A 9,384-nucleotide genomic window follows, 5' to 3' on the forward strand; every position below is an offset into this window, starting at 1 on the left:
TGTTTAATTTGCTATTTCTTTCTTATTCTTTTAAGTTTAGTTATTAAAATTTTCACACTCAATTATAGTATCCATTCGGCTAAGAGATTACTGTTAGCTCCCTGTGGGATTCGACCTAGTACCACTTTTACTGCAAATATCTTATTGTGGGACTAGTATTAATTCTGAGGGCTTCGACAACCCGTCAATCAGTAATTCAGATGTGCACTAGCTGAAGGGATGAGAGATCCATCTTATGGACGCCCAGATCTTGCGGAATAAGGGGGCGAATTTCAAAAATTTTTCTCTCCCTTCAACTGGGAATTGCATTCCCTATTTAGAAAAACATATTTTTCAAGGATCAATCTTGAACCATGAACCAAACCAGATCTGAACCAAAAGGAGTAGGAGGGAGGATGTACCTTATACGGAGAAACAGTATCTCCCAATGGAGGTGTTCATGCTCAAGGAAAGATCCAAAATCCGCTCCCACTGAAAATGGCGCAGTGCAGGATGGTGCAGAATCAGCAATGTTCTTCCAAAAGAACTTGACCCTTCGCAAGAATCAATTGGATGGCTTGTCAGTACAGCTCCAATCAATCTTTTTTCCCAAAAGATTGGTATCAAGATCAGATCTTGATTTCACCCAAGAACTGGAGATCGAACTGAAGGTAATGGCAGTGGCAGTAAGGAGGCAGCAAGAGAGTATTCGCAGGGTGCAGAATTCTCTCTTGTGATTTCAGCACTCAAGAGGATCTCAATCTGTGTCTGCTAAAAGCTGCTGCCCCCTTCTTTCTTTTGTTAACCTAAAAAGATCAGCTCCTAATCCAATTAGGAGCTGCTTATCCAAATCATATTTGGATCAGCCTTCTCTTTAGGTGATAAGGATAAACCCTTATTTGAAGATTAGATAAGCTTTCTCGTAATCTCATTAGGAGGTTTCTAGATTCAGATCAGGACTCTCTGAGTGGATAGGGTCTATCTGCTAATCCATCTCAGAATTCACCCCATCAAAGACAGCCCAATCCGACACCTAGTACAGTATCATAATCGAGTCTAGGGGTCGGGTGTAACTTTTCAGTTTTGCCCATCAATCTCCAAGGTCCAGGGCAATACTGGAAATCTGGTCCAGTTCAAAGATTCAATTAATCCTACACTGTATGTGCCTAGGGTCTCACCCTGGCAGCTGAGACAGGCCACCCCAACCGAATTGGTGGCACCACAGTGTCAGCCTTAATAGGATAGGTCTCCCCAGACCGACCCACTTGCTGTGAACATTCTTAACTAACACGAGTCTCAGTAAGTGTCTAGTTTAAGGGTATTACACAGAAACATACAAAGGGAACATGAATCAAATATGCACTTTTATTCATTTACAATAAACTCATAAAGTACATCATTCTGATTGAAGCTAAGGGCATACAAAACTGTCTAACACTAGCTTCCTTGACCATTAACAATGAAATCAAGTGCTTTCATACACATGAAGGTAGTTAGGGCTAGTCATGCTGAAAGACATATTTAGCTCCCCTTTTCTCATGCATATATCAAATTGGGTTATTCACAAGAATAAAAACTTAACAAGTACATCCGTCTCCCTTAACTCATTGAATTCCTTCTTAAAAACCATCAAATAAATAGTAATGAACTTGAGGGGTTCCAGTCATTTTGGTTATGTCATTGCCTACATATGTGTGTTGGGGTGAATGAGGTGCATGGTTTCAGCCCCCATACCCTAGCCTCGGGCTCACTCCCCCACACTTAAGATGAACATTGTCCTCAATGTTCCTAGTGTTAGGGAGTAACAATAAAACTAGCAAGAGAATCATCAAGTAATAAGAGGTGTTTAGAGGACTTCCCTGAAGATCATTCTTAAATTCTACAATATGCTGTCAGTGGGAAGCTTCTTTTGCTAGAAATCACTTGCAAACTAGAAGAGGAGATCAATATCTTTATTCAATTAAATTCTAAGAAAAACTAACTAAACTTAAATGCTATGAAAAAGAAAAATAGAAAGCAAGCAAGACAGTTTATGACTAAGCATCTGAATTGGGAATTCTCCCAACAGCCTCTTGTTCCCTTGGGTTTACCACGGTGTTACTAAGTAAGGTACCCGGAACCCTTTCTGAAATCATCTATGCCAACTGCCCAACCTGAGTTTCCAAGTTCCTTATCGATGTTTTGTTATTCTGAAATCTAGTTTCCGCACTAGTTATGAACTTGGTCATCAGCTCCTCTAAGTTAGATTTTGGTTCTGGCTAATGGAAGTTTTGGTGGAAAGGCTTCGGTGCATGCTGATTCTGCCATGGTTGATTCAGGTGGCCTCTCCATCCGGGGTTATGGGCATGATGGTACTGATTTCCTGGCTGCCTTGCAAGGTTGCCAACAAAGTCTACCCTTTCCATGGACTGAAAAGACTGATTGCCAACTTGACATTCAGTGCTATTATGGCCTCCCCCACACTTATCGTAAGGCAGGGATTGTACATGCATGGCAGCTATCTGCATTTCATCAATTTCTTTACCGAGTGCTCCTATTTGTGCAGATAGTGCCATATAAGTATCAACATTATGCAGGCCTTGTTGTTTCCTAGTTTGAGTCCTTTCAGAATGCCATTGATAGTTGTTGGCTTCCAATTCCTCAATAAGTGCATGAGCAACCTCAGGAGTTTTATTATTTATGGATCCTCCGGCTGCAGCATCTAGTATGGTCTTATTTGAGTCAGTAATACCATTATAGAAAGTCTGCACTTGCAGCCAAATGGGGAGGCCATGGTGAGGAACTCTCCTTAGCAGCTCCTTGTATCATTCCCATGACTTGTATAAAGATTCCCCCTCTTGCTAGAAAAAAGTAGTGATGTCATTCCTCATTTTAGCAGTTTTAGAAGGGGGAAAATATTTAGAGAGAAAATGGCTGGCCATTTCATCCCACGTAGCTATTGATCCTGCCGGTAATGAATTCAGCCATGCTTTGGCTTTATCCTTTAAAGAAAATGGGAATAACCTCAGCCTAATGTCATCATCACTTACCCCTTTGTGTTTGAAGGTGTCACATATTTCTAAAAAGTTAGAAATGTGTGCATTAGGATCTTCGTGGGCCAAACCACAGAATTGCACCGTGTTTTGAATCATTTGTATGATGGCCGGTTTGATCTCAAAGTTGTTAGCAGCAATATTGGGCCTGATTATGCTGGAGGCAGCTCCAGCGAGTGTGGGTTTGGCATAATCCATCATAGTCCTCTGCTCAGCCATTTCTTGAGCTTCTTGAGCTTCTTGTTGGACTTGTCTGGCTACTCTTAGATGGTTACGGAGAGTTCTTTCAATCTCCGGGTCGTAGAGGATTTCCTTCAACTCGATTTTGCTTGTTAGAAACTATGAAAGTCAAGGCAATAAACAAGATAATACAAAAGAATATAATTACCTAAGCCTATCATAGTTGAGATATGTACAATGAATTATTGTCATACAAGTATTGATCATAAATAATTTTGGTTATTAAGAGAGATCCGAACCAACAATCCATTAGTTGCATCATCTGCTTTCAGACCTACAATTCTTTAGGATTGTTGGTTCAAACAATAATAACTGAAATTTGAATTAAAATGCAATGTACACTACTGCACACATCCATTCACCTCTGCTGGACTGAGGGCAGATTATCAGAGCTGAATTGACAATGCCTTCAGAGGACATAATTTGAGCTATAACTTCACCTAAGCCAGGTTTGGGTTCAGGTTTATGAGCTATGCAAGTGTATGGCTTCAAGAAATCTTGAAGAATTCTTATGACCTGAAATCAGATCTAATATTGACCTGCATAAACTGTTGCTATTGAAAGCAGTTTAGCTCACAATGAATCCAAACAATATTTTGGTTCAGATTCCTTATGAATTCATACAAATGTCCCATAAGCCAAAAATAGCAAACCATAGTGCAGCAGAAACAAAATAATCATTCCACACATTTTCAAATTCAAGGCTGCTGTATTGAAAGCTAAAGTGTAGCAGTAGCAGATTTGAATTGAGTTCAAATCTTTAGACTTTTTAATCATTCACAACTGAAAATCAGAGCTCTCTAACTTGAGAAATTTCAAGGATCAGCCCAAGACCATTCATAATGCCAATTTAGTAATGTTAATTGTAATACAAAGCTGTTCTCAAACCTGCCGAGATTCAGCCTTGTTGTAGCACTAGATCTGAACATACTAGAAACACTTAGAAAGTGCTGCTTTTCATTAGAAATCTGAGGTAACACAAATTTTCAATTCAAACATACATCTCCTCAGATACATTACCTTGGTTATAAGTGCATAGAGCAGAGAAAACAGTTCATCAAAGATTCAAAGTTCTGGTTCAGTCCTCAACTGCAATTCGGATTTGAATTAGTTCAAATCTAAATTTCTTTAGATGCTGCTTACCAAAAGTACTTTTGGGGGAACCCCATAAGTCCCCTAGGGTGAATTAGGGTGGTGATGATACTCAATTCCCCTCAAAATTGCATCAGTTCAGGTCTGAACTCAGATCTGAACTGTTGCAGATCTGTAACAACCGAACTGATAACTGAACTCAGATCTGAGTTCCTTTGCTATCCAGATCCGAGTTATGGTCTTAAATGCCCTTCTTTGCTATCCAATTATTTTGGGGCGTGCAGATGGATAATAGGGTGAGTTGGGGTGATTATGGCTCCCAATTCACCTCATGATTGCATCAGTTCAGGTCTGAGTTCTGATGAACTCAGATCTGAACTGATCAGAACTCAGATCTGAACTGTTGCAGATCTACAATATCAGAAGAGAAGTCTGAAATAGAAAATTGTGTGGAGGTGCTGCATTGCATTAAAACTGTTGAGGCATAAAAAATTCTCAAAATAAACAAACTTTTCCTCAACCAAAACAGCTCAAATAGATTAGAGTACAAGTTATCTAACATTGCAAAGTCTGCCTTGTATCCTGCTCTGTTCACAGCCCCAGTTCAGATCTGGATGATTTCAGATCTGAATTTCTTTACCCATGGCTATCCAATTGTTTTTGGGAGATAGCAGATTTGTTCTAGGGTGTATTGGGGTGATGATAACCCCCAATTACCCTTTAAATTTATATCAGTTCAGGTCTGAGTTCAAGGGAACTCAGATCTGAACTGTTGTAGATCTGCTACAGCAGAACTCAGATCTGAATCCGAATCCTTGGTTTCCATTCTTTTGGTTATATGGGTCTCTCTCCTTTTTTTTTTTCATTGTCTAAATATATTTTTTTTTCTTTTTGTAATGAAAAAAAATAATAATAAAGGGCTGAAATATGAACAGGTTTTTTTTTTTTTTTCAGCTGAGTGCTACAGTTCTGCTATAGAAGATCTGAGTGCCGAATGCAACTCAGATCTGCAACACTCATGTTTTTTAAAATATTTTTTTTTTCTTTTAGAAGACAATAACTTCAAGATAGAAAGGAAAACAGGTCTCCCTTTATTAAAACTAAATTGAAACAAGGAAGAGAAAGTAATCTACTAAAACATAACTACAGTAGTACAGCAGTTGCAATCCAGGCTGAAATGAAAAATTAAGCAAATTAAACCAACTATGAATGCAATGCTGAATGAGATCAGATTAAGAATGCTCAATGTTTCCTAATATTATTTCCCTAAATCCCTGGCAACGGTGCCAAAAACATGATGTGGCTCATTGTGACACTAGCAAGTGCACTAACCATTCAAGTAGTAAAGTAATGAATCAAGTATCGTTCCCACAAGGATTTAGGAAACAAGTATCAATACTAAATTGAGTACTTCTTATCTGATTAACAAATAAATCAAAACTTTAATGAAAGCTAAAAATCCTAAACTAAAATCTATCTAAATCATTGGCCCAATTGCCTTAAAATTAGGTTAGAAGAGTAAGCAGTAAATGTCAATCTGAAAATATAGCAATCTATCAATTTGGATCATTCGAATAAATCATGATTGAGCCTTGGTTTGGTCAGACCCTAAGCTCATGAACAACCTCTTTTGAGTGCATGTTCAATCTATGCATGAGTGATGATCCTCATATCTCTATCAAGGATCTAATCCTCATGCATGCATTTCTTCAAACACATCTAAGGTATCAATTCAAAACTGAATTGATCACCAACTAAAATGTGCAAGTTATCTCTAATCTTGCATCCAATTCAGTTCTTGAATAGTAGATCTGAATTAATAGAGTCTCTCTCAAGCACTCTAGGAATTCCAAGCTTTAGATCCATTCGGCCAATCTGAAATTTGCAGATTTGAATTCTCTTTCAAGCAATTCATATCTTGCAATCTCAGATCTGAGAATTCAGATTTGAGTTTTGAAGGTTAGTTGGCCGAATTAATCTACAATAACACCCTTATTCAAGAAACTTCAAGTACAATTCATAACCATTCGAATGAATAAAAAAGAATTAGATTGCTGAACTGAAATTTTACAAGCTGAAATACATCAAGGAAGAATGGAAGAAGGAGAAAGAAGAAAGAAAATATAACAAAGAAACTAAATTCAAATTAAAGGAGAATGAAACTACAATTGAGTTATTACAAAAGATCTCTGACTCACAAACCCCCAATTTCGAACTCACCTTCTCTTCTTGCTTGCTTGACTTGAACTCTTTCAGCCCTTCCTCTTCTTTTTCCTTGCGCCTAGTCTTCTTCTCTTCTCTTCTCTCAAGGTGGCCGAACCTCTAAGAGTGGGAGAGCCTTCCTCTCAAGCAATTGAACACCTCTCCCCCCCTCCTAGAGGCCTCCTTATATAGTTTTTCAAGGGGGCTCTTGCCCTTTCTTGAAGCCTCTAGAATGGGGTGTATTACACCCCTTTCTTGAGCTTTCTAGAATTCTCTTGAAAGCTTCCTAAGGGCTGCCGCCCCTAGCTCTTTGGGCTGCTATTTGGGCTGCACTTAGGCTCTCTCTTAGCACATGATAGCTATGCTTTGAGTTGCTCTTTTGGGCTGAGAATGGGCCTTCTTTGCTAGGCCAAATTCTACTCTTGGCTAGGCTTTCTTTTCTTCGGTTTTCTCAAGGAGTCCACTTGCTATTCTTGGACCGAAGTGCTCTCTCTTGCTTCCACAACTGGGCTAGGCTGAATTTGGTCTTTTTGAACCTTCTTTCCTTGCCTTTTTCCTTCCTTTTCTTGGATTAATTACCCCTGAAACTTATTCTTAGCATTAAGCTAAATTAAGGCAAAAATTAATAAAACCAGCATAAAAATCCATGCTAAAGTCCTAAAAAATTATAGATAAATTGTAGGTTCATCAGTCTAGTTTTAGGGTTTTACACAGAAGTATACCACACAACATGAATCAAACATGTACTTCATTTATTTACATTGAATATCAAAAGTATATCAAAACTGATTTGAAGCTAAGGTGGCTTGGCCCAGGGACCACTTAATGTAAGTGTTGGGCCTAATAGAAGCCCATGTGATGGGTTTCAAAGGGTGCACTGTCCACAACAGTGTATTCGGCCAGGCCTTGTAACAAAGGCTGGGCCGAAGCCATGTGGCTGATGTGTAGATCAATGCTTGGATCCCACGCCATTCAAAGAAGCCCAACTAGGCAGCAGTTTGGAAGCAGTTTGAGCACATAGACTTATTGGGCTTAAAGCCCATTTCGAACTATCCTGTTTTGATTAGTTAAATAAAGGGGGCGGATCTGGGATTAAATCAGCTGATAGGATAGTGTCCTACCCTATCCACTCAGAGAGACCAGTTCTGAATTCAGATCTGGAAACCTCTTGATAAGATCAGGAGAAGGCTAATCTAATCTGTAGATAAGATAAGGGTCTTATCCTAATCACTAAAAGAGAGTCCTAATTCAGATAATGATCTGAATTAGGAAACTCCTGATAGGATCAGGAGCATATCTCTTTAAGCCTACAACAGGAGGGGGTGAACCATCAAGATAATCCCAGAAGTTCCAGAGATACTAGATCTCGAATTACAGAGAGAAGAATACACTGTGTGACTGCGCCTTCTCCCTGTGATCCCTTCCTGCCGCCGCCATTCTGCCAGTACGTTCTCCAACATTGTAGGAGTGGTCAAGATTGGATCTTGATATCAGTCTTTGCTAAAAGGCTGATAGGAAGTTGTGCTCACTGCCTCCATTGGATTCTTGCTGAAGAATTTGGTTTGTGGGGCGGACCCTGCTGATTCTGCTCCTCCATCCACTATGTCATCTTCAGTGGGAGCAGTTTTTGGTGATATTCTTTGGGCGTGAACACCTCCATTGAGAGATACTATTTCTCTGTATCAGGTATATCCCTCTCCCATTGTTTCATTTCAAATCTGGTTCAGTTTATGGTTCAAGATTGATCATTGAAAATATGATTTTTCTAAAATAGGGAATACGATTCCCAGTTGAAGGGAGAGAAATTTTTTAAATTCGCCCACCCTAATCCACACCTTTTGGGTGTCCATGTGATTGATCTGACACCCCTTCAGTGGTATCAGAGCAAGGTTCAAGTCTTGAACCAAACAAACCAGATCTGAGACCTGCGCAAATACGCAGAAGGTGTTCTACCCGATTTGCGCAGTTTAAAGTTTTTCTGGGAAATTTGTTCCCAGTTAATGGGCGAATGATCTAAAATAAATTTTTATAAATCTGGAATTTATTTAGAAGTGTTCTTTTTTATTTTCTTGATTTATGGGTTATTCATACAACTGGAGATCGAAATCTTGATTGGTGCAATGAACCTGTGATTTGCAGTTTCTATTCATTCATTCTAGTCTGTAAATAATTTTTTTTTCTAGACTAAATGTATAGGATTCGATCTGATGTAATATTAAAAGAAAATTAGGATTTCTATTTATTTTATTTTGGATCTAACCTCTATTTTGCAGGATGGAATGTGCGAATAGCCCTATCTGACTGATTCTTGCTTGAACTTTTATCAGTAATTAATTTCAGATTAATTCTTTAATTAAATATTTAATTAAAGATCAAACCCTAGACCCATTCGAACCAGATTGGTGCAAACTGGTTGGACCAAATCTAGGGTTCGATCAAGGCTGAATGTCAGCCCTATTTTTCCCACTAATGGGCCTGAGGATTGATAATTAATTAAATGTTTAATTTGGCCCAACCTGTAAAGGCTCAGTTTTAAGTTGTTAAAACTGCTAAAAGCCCACTTCGCAGATGAACCTAGATGGGTCGAACTGATCAACCCTAATTCAGCCTATATACCTAGATAATATTAATGGTTAATATTATGGATTAAAATGGACTTCAAATGGACTTTACAGATATTTAATTGATGGGATCAATTTATCCTTGCATGTGATGTATGGATGTGTGATGTCCTTTGAGCATGAACCATAAGAATTTGGTCCATGCAGTTTCGATAGTGGCTGTTGCGCACACCATGGCTGAATTCACATCATTGCCATGGTGTCCCTTTTGGTCATTG

General features: G+C 38.7%; 1 non-coding gene across 1 annotated transcript; it reads left to right on the plus strand.

The window, feature by feature from the left end:
- Positions 1 to 2,745: 2,745 nt before the first annotated feature.
- Positions 2,746 to 2,852, plus strand: LOC148789927 (small nucleolar RNA R71). Its single transcript, XR_016079966.1, has one exon. It is a non-coding gene; the product is annotated as a small nucleolar RNA R71 (small nucleolar RNA).
- Positions 2,853 to 9,384: the final 6,532 nt, after the last annotated feature.

Source organism: Nelumbo nucifera, chromosome 8 (assembly GCF_055504915.1).
Source record: "Nelumbo nucifera cultivar China Antique chromosome 8, China Antique-T2T, whole genome shotgun sequence".
In the NCBI taxonomy this organism is placed as follows: domain Eukaryota; kingdom Viridiplantae; phylum Streptophyta; class Magnoliopsida; order Proteales; family Nelumbonaceae; genus Nelumbo; species Nelumbo nucifera.